The 17973-nt window shown below is 33.8% G+C and overlaps 2 long non-coding RNA genes across 2 annotated transcripts; both read left to right on the top strand.

Annotated features, from left to right (window-relative positions):
- The first annotated feature begins 1154 nt into the window (after positions 1-1154).
- On the top strand, positions 1155-2040 carry LOC131740163 (uncharacterized). The gene is made up of 3 exons (XR_009330791.1): positions 1155-1299; positions 1563-1660; positions 1934-2040. It is a non-coding gene; the product is annotated as an uncharacterized LOC131740163 (long non-coding RNA).
- Positions 2041-10958: 8918 nt separating this feature from the next.
- Positions 10959-12400, top strand: LOC131740162 (uncharacterized). The gene is made up of 3 exons (XR_009330790.1): positions 10959-11138; positions 11608-11744; positions 12099-12400. It is a non-coding gene; the product is annotated as an uncharacterized LOC131740162 (long non-coding RNA).
- Positions 12401-17973: the final 5573 nt, after the last annotated feature.

The following is a 17973-nucleotide window of genomic DNA, read 5'->3' as shown; positions in this document are numbered from 1 at the left end:
GTATATCTTAATATCTTCAGATAGCTCTTTTGCAGACCTCCATCAACCCTAAGACACTAACTCTGTTTTTCCCCCAGAAACAAAAAAAAAACAACCAAAAAAAACAACAAAAAATATATATTTTTAATATATACTTTTTACAGGCGGAAATTAAGCTTTCTTTAAAACAAATTCATGTTGAAGAAGAACATTCACAAGAAACAAACAATTTGGGAGACTACCCCATTACACACCAGGGAGTGCTACAGTATATGTCAAAAGCTATTAGGCTTAAGGTACTGTAGACTTTTTTCAATACTACTTTGTATTTATTGTTGTTTTCTACATAAAGAACAAAAAAATCCACAGTATACATTCATAAAAAGCAAGTTTTTAATTTTTTTAGGATGCAAGGATCGTGGCACAGCAGTACTTGGCACAAGCCATCAGTTTATCTCTTAACAACAAATTCACTGAAATCCTGGCAGCAGCTTGCCTTAATATGCTTGAATGTATTGGACAATTCGACCCAGTTTCTTTAGGTCAATACTTGGCTCTGTATCAGGTAAAACTGTTGATTTATAGGTACAAACAATAACCAGAGATTCAATTTAACTGCAGTAATCTCAGTAGAGAGACAGTTATTGACCATGCACTGTGAAATGCATCTTAGTATTAGTGTAGCTTTGTTTGTTATCGGTTTCTTTAATAGACTTTAACTATGCCAATAAATATGTTTAAATGGGTGTCACTGAAATCATGGTCTTAACTATGATGGAACACTAGTATATTTGTTTGGTAGGAGATACTGTACTCCAAATTATGCTGATAAGTAAAGGTCATATGAACTACTGTACAAAGACATTTTCACATACTGTAGTCCTTAGCTGAGCCTCTAAACCTTGCATTACAGTTGAGTCGAAACTTTATCTTGGGAGGGGTGTGGGGATGGGGCAAAACTGATTCATACAGCAGAGGGTAAAATTGAAGTCTAGTGGCTAAATGTAGTTTGGTAGGAATTGCATTGTATTAAAAAGACAGTTGTGTAAAACCATTTTTTTTCAGATGGTCATAAATGGTACAGATACAGCTACCATATTATTGCTGTTGTTTCTATTGTTGTTATGATTATTATTACTTATTTAGAGTTGCCGTGCATCTCTTATGATGGGTGATATCTTGAAAGAAGCTACCTCTGACACCAGCAGCTCCCAGCTTGCAGCTCTACTGCATCTTCAGCATCAGTTACATCAAACAAAGGCTGATGGAACAAACACTCTTCTCAGAACAGTTGAGCAAAGGCTTACTGTGATTTCTAAGGTATTGTATGATAACACTATTAGTTATGTAACCTGTTATAAAGTGAATACATTGATTTAAAGGCCCTAGGCCCGGGCACCATTTGTGAGTTACAACATTGAACAAAAACATCCACTTTCAAAGTTATAGTTAATAAGTCCTTAGCACTTTATATGACATTTGATTTATAGCACAAGAAATATAATGTATAATACATCTCGTTGCGTATTTGTAATATTGTGTGGTTTGTAATATTGTTATTTTTTATTTTTTTTTTGCTTTAGTCCTATGCAAACCTCAGCATTAATCCACAACATCTCAACCACCTAAATAAACTTCCACCTAAATTTAAGATCATCATTCTTCAGCATTCTGAAGACAGGTATGATTGAAAGTGTATACGTTTCAGTTTGTCTTTTGATATTCAGTGATATCAATACAGGAAATATACATAGCATTATTTTATATATTACAGTAACAATAACAATAATATAAAGAAATTGGAAATAGACTAGTATGCTGTTATTATTATTGGCATTACAGTGGTTCTAAGTACAGTAACTGAGTCTTGTATATAGATTAAAATGTAAAGGTCTTTGGAGTTCTATTATTTAAGAGGCTTTATCTCTTAAGAATTCTGTTATTGTTACCTAAGGTCTGTTCTGTATGGAGCATTTCTGGACAGACTGAAAACCACAGGGAAGGGTATTCAACAAGCAGGTAAGAGTTTTTGTTGTTCTTGATCTTCAGTGTGTTTTACTGGTTCACTGTTAATCTTAACCAACATGCGTGCAACCATTGTTATTGGGCCTCATTTAGTATCAAAGGATTTATGTCGGTGAAAATGTCTTTTGGATTTAATTTGAACACACACTTTACAGACTGGGCATCATCCCTCCAATAATTATGCCTAGAACAAAGGTTTTTGGTTTGAATGCACTGTAATAATTAATTGGGTTTAAAAAGATTAATATTTTAACAAAAGAATATATATTAAACTCTTTGGGATCTATTATATTCATTTTTCTTTGTGACAGGCACATTGGTTCGTGCTAGAGTTGCACGAGCAGCTGTGGACCCAGAAATATTCTCCAAGCTGCTTTCAAGAGTTCGACTTCATAAGAAAGAAGTGATGCAAGTACTCCTTAAAAAGGAGTACCAGCGTAGCCACAATGCACAGCAGAGGAGAATGTTAGAAAACTTACTGCACAACACCAAGGGAGCACATAATGTAGGTTAACCAGTATTCTTTGAAAGCACTGTTTCCATATGGTAACTCATTTGGAGGAGAAACAAAATATACCTCTTATGGTCAAATCTTATACTGCAGTATATCCTTTTAACTTTATCTGTAATCTGTTCTTTACAGCAGATATCCCAGGTTATCCTAGGTTATTTTTTTATTATGCTTTTTCCATTTCTCAACAAAAAGGAAGCCAACACTGATATCAAACTTCAGTGAAATTGTGAAACACTTGGAGGATTATCTCAATCCTGTTATCTCCCAATTTGACTTCCCAAGTTTGAGGTATGTATAAATCATAGTACATAAGTGCCATCCTATTGTGGGCAGCAGTACTGTATGTAAAGTTAATAAAAAAAATAATAAAAAAGTAAGATAGTGTAGTGGGATGCCTTTTGAAGCATGCAATTAACATTTTATAGGAAACATCAGTAACAAAAGTAGCCTTTCTGTACATTGTAAAAGTGCCCATTTTACAGCTGACCTTTGAAGAGTGACCACCTCTTACAAGCGATCACTTTTGCTTACTCCCATGGGTGGTCGCTCTAGGCAGGTTTTACTGTATACGTGTGTATATGAGTGTGTGTCATATATATATATATAAATTTGCTTTACCTTTAGGCATATTTGAATTGTAGACTTATTTTTGAAAATAATTTATAGTGTAGTGTCTATAGCTATACCTTTTGAAAGCATGTTTAGCATTACAGGTATGATGTCCATACAATGGACAGTAGATTAGATTTTATAAACATAGTGTTACTATAAACATAGTCTTATTATCTTTGACTTTCAGGATGCGGACTCCATCAGCCTCAACAGCAGAGTCAGGGAAAACAAAAGACAAAGACAAGGAAGAAAAACCTGCAGCTGATAAAGTTTTACCAGGTACTAGACACTTGTACTAGACACACTGTAATCTTGTGTAATGGTCCTGAAGTGGATAGACAATGCCATGTTCAACTGATGTCCCCAACAAGTTTCAGTAACACTATTATTATTATTGTTTATTTCTTAGCCAACGCCCTTATCCAGGGCGACTTAAAATTGTTACAAGATATCACATTATTTTTACATACAGTTACATTATTTTTTACACACAATTACCCATTTATACAGTTGGGTTTTTACTGGAGCAATCTAGGTAAAGTACCTTGCTCAAGGGCACAGCAGCAATGTCCCCCACCTGGGATTGAACCCACGACCCTCTGGTCAAGAGTCCAGAGCCCTAACCACTACTCCACACTGCTGCCCTATCCACACTATTTGAAATTAATTCTTATTTGAAGTGTATGCTTTTTCTTAGCTTCAACTGACACATCTCACACATATACAGTAGGTTCCTATGTCTCATCCAGCTATTTCACATTTACAGCTAAAAATCCTTGAGAGTTCAGTACTTATATAAAGTGCTATAAATGTATCATAAATCTTATCTTAAATGTTTATAGACCAAGTACCATGCTCTGTCCTTCATGTTCTATTTTAAGTTCTTTAACATTATACTTGAGTGCTTGGCACAGCTTTACATACAGTAAATATATGATTAATAGCAGTGATGTATCAAAATATGTAACATAAAGATTTTAAACCTTGAATGGTAGTGTATGACAGCTTCTTTATGCATAATTTCCAATCAGTATTTTCCGTGTACCAGGTGCGCCTGCAGATATGGGAGAATGTGTCATTCTGCTAGCAGACACATTGGTTATGGAGCTGCCTTTGGAAGCATTGAAAGTCCTTCAAGAGGATGGGATAAGCGCAGTATCAAGAGATTTCTCACTGCAGCTCCTCTACAACCGTATGCACAGGGAAGAAGGAGGTAAAAACATTGTGCGCACAACTATAACTGTGTCAAAATATTTTTCAGGTAAAAATTATTGACATAAGGCCTCCTCTGGGTTCTCATAACAGGCTTCATAAAGTGACATATTCTAATGATCTAAACAGCAATGATATTGTAATCTGCCAATTTAAATAATTAAAACCGAGACCATAAAAGTATCACAGATGCTTTGTTACCTCAGCATGTTACAGTGTTGTTTTTTTCTTTTAAAGTCATGGTACGGCCCCCAGACAACCCAGGCTTTTGTCCAAACCCAGTAATGTTAGAGTTATCCTGTAATCATTCAGATTCAGAACCTGTTTGTATTTCTGATATTTCATAATACATTGTGAATGGTGGAGTAAGATACAGCTGTGTTTGTGTGTGTGTGTGTGTGTTTTTTTTTTTTTATTCGAAACAACAATGTAGAAAACATAATGTGACCTTAAAATGGAAGGAAGGTTTTAGAGACAATGTACATATTTCTTATTTGAAGAGAATGTTAATTAAACTGAATGAGGATAATAAAGTGCCAAATTAGTCTTATTGGCAACTATATTCAAATATTAAAGATGTTATTGTAGCTGTGAAAAACAAGAAGCATTTATATATCTAGATATCAGATTCCTTAGCATCTTTTATTGTTCACATGGGTAAGTAAAATGCAAGGGGACATTTGAAAGGGAAATTTGTTTCAGACCTCTAGCTCTGTGAGACTTAGCATTAAAACATAAGGAACTTAAAAGTTCATGTCAAAAGGTCACAGGCCTGTTGTCCATTTCCATTTCTTCATAGCAACTACACTATTCTGCTAAAATCAACACATTAGACTTAAAGGATTTTGAAATAATAGATTTTTCAACATCCAAGTATAATAAACAAAGGAATATACAATGGAACATATAGAAATTTAGTACATAGCAAAATTTGATTTAGCTACTTCCCCTAGGACCCATATTTTCATAATTCTGACATCTATAGTTAGCATTGTTTCAAGAAGATATAGAGCTAGAGCAAGATTAGAAGTAGATAATCAGTTATTTTATGTAGCATATTTGGGGCTGATGCTAGCTACATGCTGTTAAGATGTAATAATGTTTCGGTAAGACAAACGAGATATCAACTAATTAGGTGTTAGTATTAAAGGGTACATCAGTACTACATGAAAAATAAAACAAACTATCCTACCTTGCTGTTCCGAATGTATTTGATCATTGTATAATAATCCGTATGCGCCCAAACATCTGCATAACGTCACACTGCTATGTCCAAAGTCACTGTTTGCAAGCATCTCTTCTGAGCCAAAAAAACATGACAGGCTATATTACCTCCGTGTGGAAAAACAATAGTCTGTGTGACAAACATGGTCCATCTAATTTTCCATAAGGAAAGAACTTGTCCCTGCTTTCATTTTGTACAGTAGACATCATTCACATTGTACATGTTTCCTTCGCATGCTGTATTTTGATGTATTATTATGATTAATGTTGCATTCAATAAATTAAAAAAAAAAAAAACCTGTCTGTGCTGTGTAAGTGGTTGCGGGGAAAAGAAAACCCAAGACAGAGTTGTTCTCTTTACCAACTAATGAAGGGACCTACCCACAATTATAGCAGCATTGTGTTATTTCAATATACTTCCTCAAAGTCTTAGATATAGCTCCAGCTGATTCTGAATGTTTGCAGAATGGACACGTATCAAATAAACTAGCAAATGAGATTCGGAAACGATGCATTTCCTTTAGGAATGTGGTATTTGAGGATGATCCGACCTAAAATTAAAGAATATTGAATTTTTTTTTATCCTTCGTATTTGGTTTTAATTTGCATTTCCTGACACGACACTTGTACAATCGTCTACACACCGTTGAGTGGGAAAGTCGAATTCGGCCACAAATTCCATCTCCCTATCAGTTTCTGAACAATCTGATGTTGAAATATTGTCTGGCTATTTTGGACGTTCCCTGTATACAGTCACACTGTGTTGCTGAGGAAAATTTGAATGAAACTGTTAATGACACAACTTTGATATTTAACAACGAAAGCACACGGCGTGAGGTTCCATTATAATAACGCTCATGTTTCCAGTTCACCCTGTAAATCCCCACAGCTTGTGGCAGTGAAACAGTGTGTTTTTTATTCCGTTTGTAGATTTTTGCTTGCCATTGTAACTGTGTCTATTTGAGTGTTTTAGTTTGTTCTGTATACCCCAAGGTGTCTGATAACAAAAACACCCAAACAATGGCAAGCAGTGTTGCCAAGTCTCACGAGAGAAAAAAAATCAGCACTGCCTTTCAAAACAAGCCCAACACATTTCAGAGGGAGGGAAGTGGGGTGTTTATACCAATTCCATATTTTTTCTTAGTTGAACTGGTGGGGATAGGATGATTCTAAAATTCTAATGACGTGCATATACATTTACACCAGGGAATCACGCACCCCACGACTCTCAAAAAATTAAAGCAACGTTTTAAAAATACAAGCCCAATTCCGCTTATTATAAGCAGACTTGGCAACTGTGATGACAAGTAAAAATCTACAAATGGAAAGAAAAACATACCGTTCCACTGCCATATCGAAGTTGTGTCCTTAACAGTTTAAATTCAAATTGAAAACCAAATACGAAGGATGAAAAAATGACCTCAAAGACCTCATTCCGAAATGAAATACATTGTTTCCGAATCTCATTTGCTAGTTTATTTGATACGTGTCAATTCTGTAAACTTTCCGAATCAGCTGGAGCTATAATTGTGAGTAGGTCCTTTTATTAGTTGGAAATGAGAACAACTCCGTCTTGGTTTCCTTTTCCCGCAACCACATCATACACAGCACAGACTGTTTTTTTTTGTTGTTGTTGTTGTTTTTTTTGGTTTTTTTTAATGCAACATTAATTGTAATAATACATCAAAGTACAACATGCGAAGGATACCTGTACAGTGTGAAAAAACAAAAGCAGGTACAAGTTCCTTCCTTATGGAAAATTAGATGGACCATGTTTGTCACACAGACTAGTGTGTTTCCACACAGAGGTAATATAGCTTATGCAGTAAGCTTATCCGGTATGTTTCAGAGTACATGTGAGGGTACATGCGGAAGTCATATTTTTTGGCTCCGAAGAGATGCTTGAGAACAGTGATTTTGGACATAGCAGTGTGGCATTATGTCGATGTTTGGGCGCATAGGGATTGTTATACAATGACCAAATACATTCGGGGCAGCAAGGTGTGATAGTTTATATTTCATCTTTCATGTAGTGCTGATGTACCCTTTAAAGTAACGTAATTTGGATGTACTTTTCAAAGCTTCTGCAAATTCAAACGGCCTTCCATTTTATTACAGAATGACAATTTCTTGAAACAAAATACTTTAAGATATTATTAAGTATCAGCATGTCTACATTTATTGGACAGCACTGCACTGTCTGACACAAAAAATATTTGACCAATATAACCTATTATCTTTTAATACAGATCATTACATGCTGCTGCCTGTCTCACCGTAATTGACATATTGTTAACCCTCTTACTGAATTCCAGGCACTGAATTCTGTGCATCATTTATTACATCTCAAACTTACAATCCTATTTTCTCTCTATTATTTGTCAGGTAGACTCTGTGTGTGTGTGTGTGTGTGTGTGTGTGTGTGTGTGTGTGTGTGTGTGTGTGTGTATAGATAGATAGATAGATAGATAGATAAATTACTTTTCAAATGTAGTTTCATAACTCCAGGGTTTGTATAAGCCAATATCTGTTTTGAACCTTTGTTATCTCATTCTCTATTTTCTTTATTCATTTAAACAGGTTTCCGCACATAGTTTATACTGTTCTAAAGTTAATTGAAATAAGTTGGAAGAGTTTACTTTTTTAATCAATTATTAAGTTTTATATTCAAATCATAGTTCTGTAATATGAGTGATTATATTTTGTTAGTATTTAAATTAAGTTATCCATTTGCAACAGTAGGTGACTTCCAAAAAAAATGGGAATGATTACTTTGTTGACCTGCTTTAATGTTGTTTCCATTTATCTACCATATTTACAGATACGTAGTTGCATGCCCATGGATTAAGATCAAGCCCTCTCAAGGGGATCGTATCTCAAGGATAGTTAATCAGTTGCTTTACTTTAATCCCCAGAGATTTCTGAAGGAGAATGTGTTGCCACAGAGTATATTAACCAAGATTGTGCCCAGCAAAGTAATCAATGATCTTACTACAAAAGTAACCAAAAAGTAGAATTGCATGGCGTACTATATTTAGTGAACCTCTCTTTTTTCTCCAGAAGAATACGGCATGTTATACTTATTGTAGAACTGAACTGTCCCTGGCTTTAAGGTGGTTGTAAATCATTGCCAAATAACAGCAAGATCGTACTTTATCAGATGCACTTTTTTTTTTTTTTTAACTACAAATGTAATTTTATATAGGTCCCCAAAAGGAAGAACAACAATTGAGTAGAGAGTAAGCAGCAACAGAAGTGAAAGAAATCATGTATTTTGGAATGGACCTTATACGGTCCGACAAGAACATTTAATTCATGATTTATGTCCTAGATGCTGAAATATATCCGACTTCAACAGAGCAGTAATAAATCACTGTCATGGCATTATTTTGCACTCACTAAGCCCTTTCAAAGTTATTAAATATAAGACTGTCCAAAGATGAACTTGGTTTGCTTCAAACCAACACAGGTTACACTGAACAAAACTTATTACAATTATCGAATTTTTACAGCATGATATATATTTTTTTAAACTTTTTATTTAGCAGTAGAAAAAAGGTACATTTTTACTTATTTACTTCACGTGTTTACATATGCATATGTTCTTCCTTCATTTTTTTTTCAATTATAAATCCAGATAACTATTTACATTATGTCAGCAAGTTTAGAACAAACAAACAAAAAAATAGAAATAAATAAAACTAAATTAGTTAAAATAGTTTAAACTCAGATCAACAGAGAGAGAGAGAGAGAGAGCAATTACAGCAGTTTAGTGTAGAATGACATGTTCTCTGTGGGTCTTTATGGTACAAAGTTAGGTTTAAGGGGGTTACAAAACTAATCCAGATTGCCCTATATTTCATAAATTTTACTGATTGTAATTTAGGATTAATTTAAGGTTAATTTTGTCCTAAATGTGTCCTCATTTACAATATCAATGTAGTGCATTTATTTTTTATGGGACAGAACGATTTCTGGCAAACTTCATGCCTTCTAAACTTGTTGCAATGAATTTTTCAGGTAATATATTTAAGTATTTATATGTATATCATGTGCATAGAACATATGGCAAGTGCTTTTTAATTAGCTATGTTATGCAAACACATCAATTGCCTACTTTTAAAAACTATTTACATAGGTAATACAAACAATATCATTTTACTCTCAAAGTCATTATTTGGTACCACTTTTCAACTAGTTAAACATCACAATAAATGAACCAGAGTTTGCAATGCAGATACTGCTTTCCAATACGTTTACTGTTCTTAATCAAAGTTTGGATCATTGAGGGTTTAGTTTTGAATAATGCTGCAAACACATTGTAGGTAGATGATAGTTCATCTGAGGGGATCTGAGGAAATACATTTGGTATAACATTTCTGTACACTTTAAATGTTTAGATAATATTCTCCTTGAAATATGTTTTAAGTAGTTGGAAGATGGGCAAGTGCATCCTTAATACTTTAAAGTTCACCTGCCCACATTTACAGCAGTTCATCCTTTAGAGAAACAGCAGTTTAGAGAAACATCCTTTGCTGCTCAGTGTCCAGTATATTTGACATCAAGAATCGGAACATACGCTGGGCAGTAATGGGTTAAAGGGTTACAATTACAAAGTAGTTTGTTTGTGCATGCATGAATCTTTCTTCTAGCAATTTAGCATTCACAAAATGCCAAATCTACTTTATTAGCTTGCATTATCCTTTAGTACCTTATTTATAATAACTAAACATAAGTAATATATGGTTGACACGTTAAAGTGAATATACCAGTATATCTGTTTTATTATTAATTTTTGTTATACAGTTGTAACTAAAATTACATCAATAGCCATATCCGTTATTTTTTTGAGAAATATGTTTATTGTGTTTGGTTTTTTTTTGGTGTAAAATGGTACAATACAGCTCCTGTTAAAGCTAAGGAAAGCAAACAACCAAGCTTAGGCAAGAAGGGTAAGCGAAGGTATACTTTTAGAGGAAAGAGCCATTTAGAAGTAGCCATTTAGAAATGTTGTGGATATTTATTGTTGAAAAATGTAGTGTAATATAGTAGGCAATTAATTATCCACAGGCCATTTTTGGGGGTGAACATTTTTGTCTTGTTGAAATTTAAGTTTGTGTTTAAAGCGAGTTTTAAGATTCTAAAATCAGGTTAGCTTTTTGAGGACACCTATCATAGAATAATGACAATGCTACTCAAACGTTTATCAGCTGATTCTATCTGTGAAGTTTTTAATTGTATATATATAAGCATTGGCTTAGTTGCACATATTTCAAAAATGCAATGTTTTAACAGCATATCACAGGTGTGGCTTATTGTATAAGGAAAGATGTTTGGGGTAATACTGTAAGTAAGTTTTGTTATTATTGGGGTTGAGACAATGAGTAATATCACAATCTTATTTAGTTACAAAACTATATAATAGTGCAATTTTAATGCTCTAACTCCACTAATTATAACTTTAGCCATGTTGTTTCTTATTCTTTTTAGAGTGCCAGCTGGTGATCATATTTGATCTGGTGCAGAGCAGTCTTAGTTTCTTGCGACAGTCAAAACTGGATGTAGAAAAAAGGTAAACATGAACTTTTGTGCTCCTTTATATATTCATAGATAATAATCCAGCTTTATAGGATACACAAAACGAATGGCAGTAAATGTAGCCCATGTAATCTATTGTAAATGACGTGTTGTATCATTTGTGAAGTGAAAATGATTGATACCTTTCAGATAGGGATCCCTCCAGGCATTATTTTATCAGTAATCTGTATATCAAAGAAACATATCTGTATGCTGCTAAGGAAGCTGTGCATGTAGCAGTGACTGTCAGTATAATGCAAATCAGTTTTTGGAAAATGATTTGTCAAACACCACACATCAAACACCCACAGGTGCCTTATCCTTCCACACTGTCGCTTCTGAACTAAGGGAAACAATTTAATTAGTTCCTTAAAAGGCAGTAAGGGACCTCAGGATGCAAAGTCATGTGAAATATCTATTACAACTGTAATGCCTGTGTTGATTTGGTTATTTATTTTTTCCAGTGCTTTGCAGTTATCACTGGAAAGACCTCTTGATACAGCCATTCTTTCGAGCCTCACTGGTGTTCGCTCCAACATGGCTAACCAGTGGCATAGTACACTTCGACAAAATGCTGCAAAACTGGACACAATATTTGAAAGTAGGTGCTTTACTCCTGCAGAGTCTTTACTAGTAAAAAAAAAAAAACATCTTACTGATACTGAATTCATTTCTGTTGTCTGAAGCACATTTTGTCATAAGCCTCAGGCTTGCAGGCTATCTAAGAAATTAGATAGTAAGAAGATATGTCTGTGTGTTGGATTAGACTTTTACAGAAACTCAACAGACTGTTGCCCAAGGTTGGATTTTAGAGATTTGTCAAATGCTGTCATTGAACCCCCTGCACCAAAGCATGCAAGCTGCTGTGCTTCATTGTTAGCCTGTTAATTATTGTTTAAAAATGTTGAACTATGTGTTTTTTCAATTCATTTTTTTTTTTTAATTTTATTTTTAGATCTACTGAAGCTGGGGCAGACGGCTGGCCAGTCAGTGCGTGCTGTCCAAAAGCGTGGAATGCAGAATGAACCTATAGAAGCAGAGGAGCTTCCCAGATCAGCCATTAACAATGAATGTGCATTTTTTCACTTTCCCTATGCTTTTTCCATGGTTATACTATGCATTTACCACAGTTTGCCCTGGTTTGCCATGTTTTTATTTAATATGTTTTACCATACCTCATTGTGCTTTATAATGCTTACCTCAGCTTTGCCATGCTTTCACTGTGCTTTATTACACGTGTTTTGGTTTTATTTAAGTGAAGAGTTATACTGTAATTATTATTATTATTATTATTATTATTATTATTATTATTATTATTATTATTAATAATAATAATAATAATAATAATAATAATAATAATATCCTCCAGAACATGCAGTCCTTTTGCATTCGTCTTTCAACTATGTGTTATATGGTCTTCCTAACCTAGTTATAACATGAGTTTTTAAAACTAAATGTTTATGAGTGCACAGTGAACAGACTAGTAATATATCTACTTTCCATAGCTTTCCATATTTGTAATACAATCTATACCCCCCCCCCCCCCCCCGTCATAAAATATACTTAAACTGTATCATAAAATAAAATAAAATATTGTCTTTGGAAATAAATATAAAACAATGTTGTTTTGTATTCCCAATATGTACACAATAATAATTACCTGGGAAGTTTTTGAAATATGGTTTCCTATCTCATTTGTGCCTTTTTTATTATTTTTATGTGCATTGCAAGGTCAACAAAGTGAATCTTTTAAAGGCTTGTTCTACAAGGACAAACATTGTGTTCCTGACAACAATAAATACACTACAAAACACTAGAAGTGAAAGCCTCCTACTCAGTGTTTAAAAGCAGAACAAAGCTTCTGCTTAATGGGCATAATAATGCACTGAGTTAGGTAATCAAGGTTGAAGAAAAACAAGTTTCATTGGCCTTCTGTGACTTGAAATCCCATTGCATGTTTGGCTGGAATTTAATGTCAGCTAAAAAAATGCTGTGTTTGGACCTTAGTCTGCCAAACCAGCAAGGTGACACATTCTTTAATTCCCTTGGGCAGTATTGCAGCAGTTAAATATCTGCTTCTCCATATGAAGAAAGGAGCAGTGTTACGAGGTCCAGTACCAGGGTTGGGTTTTAAGATTTATTCACCCCTATGTGCACTTGTCAGCAGCAAACGCTGCTTTCATCTATAGCCTCGTGTCACTCTTAATTCAGAAAGCATGTAAACATAATCCAAGCTTGTTCTATAAAAAATAGTGTTTGTTTTTATATGAACAATACACAAATAATATGATCTTATAGATCACTCCTAATATTACATAAATAAGGGAATAATCATTAATAATGCACTTGTAGATCTCTTGAGCTACCTCTCCTACTATGCACAGGACTTGCTGACCTACGCACCACGTTACTTGCACTGTTGCACTACTAATATGTCATTGTAGACAAAACTTGTTGTAATCCTAATCCTTGACAAATCATGATTAATGATGTACAATGAAAATAAACATAAAAACATTTGTGATTGCGTTTTAAGAAACAATATTTATAAAAAGGTAACATCATTAAATAGTGAGTATACTGTATTATAAAAAATCACATTAATACTCGGACTTGGCACAATACATCATCCAAATTGTTCATAAGCTCTCATTTTATGTGCTGCATTTCCTCAGTGACTACAACAACATGCAGCTGTAGGCCACAGACACCCAGATTAATGTTGTTTTTGTCTTTGAATGAATGCAGACACCAGTATTTTCTCTTTGCAATTCAAGGACAGTGTTTTATCAACCATGCATTCATTTTGGACCCTTTATTCTGTATTCTCTATGACTGATAACCTTGGGCTGGAGATATATGTACTTATCATACAACCATGTCAGCTTATTGCTATTCCTAGGTCATTCATCTACAGCCAAAAACGAATTATATATATATATATATATATATATATATATATATATATATATATATATATATATATATGTATATATATATATATATATATATATATATATATATATATATATATATATATATATATATATATATATATATATATATATATATATATATATATATATAATTGTTTGTTTGTTTGGAATCAGAACTCCATTATTTCCATTATTGGCCATGACAGCTTGTGGAAAAGGATGGATAGGGAGGAACTAACAATCTTACCCACTACCCCTGGTTAAAACAAATGTACTCCTCTGCCTCCTGGACAGTAACATTTCAGAGCAAAACCCCAGCCATTTCAATATTAGCAGTACAGTGTACAGTGTATGGAAAATGGAATTCTCTTTTCAAAATGTCAAGAAGATAGGGAAGATATTTCAACTAACCTGAAGGGAGCAAGTGGCAAAAGTATTGTAACTCAGGAACACAAAACAACCAGAGCAATATGATCTCTGCTTGAGAAAGGAGATGATATTGATGCCAAAACTCTAGATGAAAAACAAAGGCATTCAGAACTTGATGAAAAGGTATGTTGAATCACAGATTACAAAGGGCTACAAGTCAGGACATTATACTATTTTTTTTCTCTTTATAGTAATTATATGTTTTCAATAGTAAAACCGATATACTGTATAACTGCATTAAAGCATTAATATTTGCAGTTACTCTTTTCGATTAATATTGGCCAAGTGTAAGTAGCACACTGACACGGATATAAACACAATATCAAAGCTTTGCAGATGATTATTTTAAATTCACAGCTTTCCACTTGCTTTTATCTTTACCATATTCAAATAATATAGTTTGTGCTTGTCTCACGTATAGGTATAGTAACCATAGAAAAGTCTCTTTTGGAACTGAACACTGCCTCTGATCCCAGACACAGCCTTTGTGCCCCAAAAAATGAAACTGCAGTCCACAAGCTTACTGGTGTACTAGTTAGATAACCTCCTAATAAGTAAAACAACAAACACAATGATGCCTATTCTGAAAATGTTTATGTCAACTGTGTATGTGGATATTCAGCTGTTCACCTGCGTTTATAAACGATTCAAACACACCGAGGATAAATTTCTGTAATATTTCAATTTAATGTGAGATGGATTCACAGCTTGCCATTGAGCGCCGCATTGAGCTATATTGATTATAATCTTGACATTTTGAAATAAATTAGAAGGGAAGCTGAGCATCCTACAACTATGATCAATTTTACATGGAAATATATTTCGTAGATGTCGGCATTCAATAGTCCAGTCTACTGTGCACTCCCTTCACCGTTTTAGGGTTAAAAATAACATTTTCAAACAAGGTCCAAAGGCAAAACAGGAATGTGATGTTTTGTGTGGTAAGGTCAGATTTTAGAAATACCTGGGAAGCTGCTTTTTCTTCTTATACTATGTTTTCAAAAAGTATTGGATAACGGTATGGGACACAAACCGTTTTTATATTTACGATTATTTAAACATCTAAACGAAATTTTCAAGAAAATAATATCAAGGAAAATATTTATATATTTATATATCTGAGGTGAAATTGAAGAAGAAAAAGAGATGTAATACTATACTAATGGATTCCTCTTAAAATAAAACAGATGAAATTAAACTTCTTTAAGACTACAGTAAAAACAGGTTGAACTGAGGACAACTCTGAAAAAGAAAAGATATTTCATTAAAAACAAAACTAAAATATACAGTAACATATAATCCCAATAACATCACCAGAGATTATGGATTGTATGGTCAATAACATGTATAATTGTTGCCTTCTGAGTGGGGTTTATTTCTTAAATAAAATGCCATAATTATTATAAAGAAATGCCATCTTTCAATATTAAAATTACTTGACTGTATTTTAAGGTACAATATTTTAGACTCCAAAAAAGCTGTAGATTTTGTGGATAAAGAAGTTTGGAGAAAACTTTTCAGCAACTGTTGTATTCCTGACTATTTGCTGCTTGCTGGCATACATAAATATGTTCCATTTGAACATATAAATAATGCATTGTTAATTAAAAAAACAATCAGTAATATATACATTCATTTGAATTGACTTTATTCTGCATTTGAGTATAATTAGCTTGCTTTAATTGAAATTAGGATAGACGACCGTTATTGCAGGAGTGGTCCCTGTACCATTAGATTTAAAAGCCACACACAGGAGGCTGTGTGGTCCAGTGGTTAAAGAAAAGGGCTTGTAACCAGGAGGTCCTCGGTTCAAATCCCACCCCAGCCACTGACTCATTGTGTGACCCTGAGCAAGTCACTTAACCTCCTTGTGCTCCGTCTTTCGGGTGAGACATAACTGTAAGTGACTCTGCAGTTGATGCATAATTCACACACCCTAGTCTCTGTAAGTCACCTTGGATAAAGGCGTCTGCTAAATAAACAAATAATAAATAATAACACACAATTATGCTAGCACATTAGGAGAGGAAACCACTAGTCTTGAATACTAAATACAGGGTAACCACTTCACATTGTATCAGCTTTTACCATCTGATCTGCTTTGTGTACATTTAAAATCCTGCAGCCTTTGAATTTTAGAGGTCAGTGAGTATAGCAGTAATGGTAATAGTATGCTGCATTTGCTAATACCATGTCAAATACAATGTGTCCCCTTTGTATAGCATGAGTAACATCTCAACGCACACCTGTTTATTGCTATTCTCTCTTTTATGCTACCGTTACCCAAAATTCTAAAACCTGAATACACTTTACACTTTGTATGTATCACACAGAACAACTGATATTGCAAATGAACCGTAATGACCAATGTATTTTTTTTATTTCAATTTTGAAAGCCTCATGCTTCTGTAAAACAGTGGTTTTCAAGTATTTCTCACAGTGCTTTTCTTGAAAATCTACGGCATTGTGTTTTGTGTTCTCCCAACACAGCGTGGAGTGTTTTGGTGATTTCAATGTTATCTTTCTTTACTCAATGTGTATTTAAAAGTGTATGTGTCTGTAAAACTTATTTTGCATCGATAGGCTTTTCAATATTGGGACAAATAACTCACCTGTACATGCATTAAGATAATCTGATGCAATTTTCCTTTCACGAAATATGGGCCCATCAGCTTTGGGTACATTGTGGGTAATTAAAATATGACACCATATGACCCCTTTAGAGTGGGGCTTAAGGATAGGACTAAACTATAACCCTATAACACTATAAACCCCAAGCCAATGCAGTACAGGTATGTTGTTTTTTTTTTTTTCATCTTGCTATACACCTTTCGGACTCCTTTGGTTTTCTGAACTGCTAATTGTATAGCAATTTGTAACCAGGACTCTGATAACCACAGACGTGTGTGTGCTGCTTGGAATGGGTGTTGTTCTCATTTTACCCTTCTGAAATAAATTAGGCAAATGATGGAGCACTCCTGTCATTTTCTGAATACAAGAAATGTAAAGATAAAAAAAGATTTATAGTCAAGGGTCACTTGAGATCACTTCACTGACACATTAAAACATAATGAAACCAGGGTTAACTCATTTGGTAAGTGTTGGATCATAGCTTGCCCTGAATTTCTTAATAAATAAAGAAAAACGCCTATTTTATTATTTATTATGAACCATTATGTCCCTCTCAGCTAATCAAAACAAATGATTCTCAAACAATGTCAGTTTTAAAAAGTGCAAGTGTTGTCCTCTTATGCAATATTTTTCAAAGGAGCTTTTTTTTTTAAAGGTGGGGTGACAGTAAAACAGTTTTAAAAAATAAATAAATAAAAAATAATTGGTAACTTCAAAATTGGAATTTAGCATAATTGTTTTTGTTCATAAGCATTAGAAACTATCAATTATATTGACTCCTGCATTTAATTTAGCAAACATTATTTACAACATAAATGTAATACACAGGGCTTT

The sequence above is a fragment of the Acipenser ruthenus genome, chromosome 13, assembly GCF_902713425.1.
Source record: "Acipenser ruthenus chromosome 13, fAciRut3.2 maternal haplotype, whole genome shotgun sequence".
Classification (NCBI taxonomy): domain Eukaryota; kingdom Metazoa; phylum Chordata; class Actinopteri; order Acipenseriformes; family Acipenseridae; genus Acipenser; species Acipenser ruthenus.
This window is presented reverse-complemented; position numbering and strand designations above follow the sequence as displayed.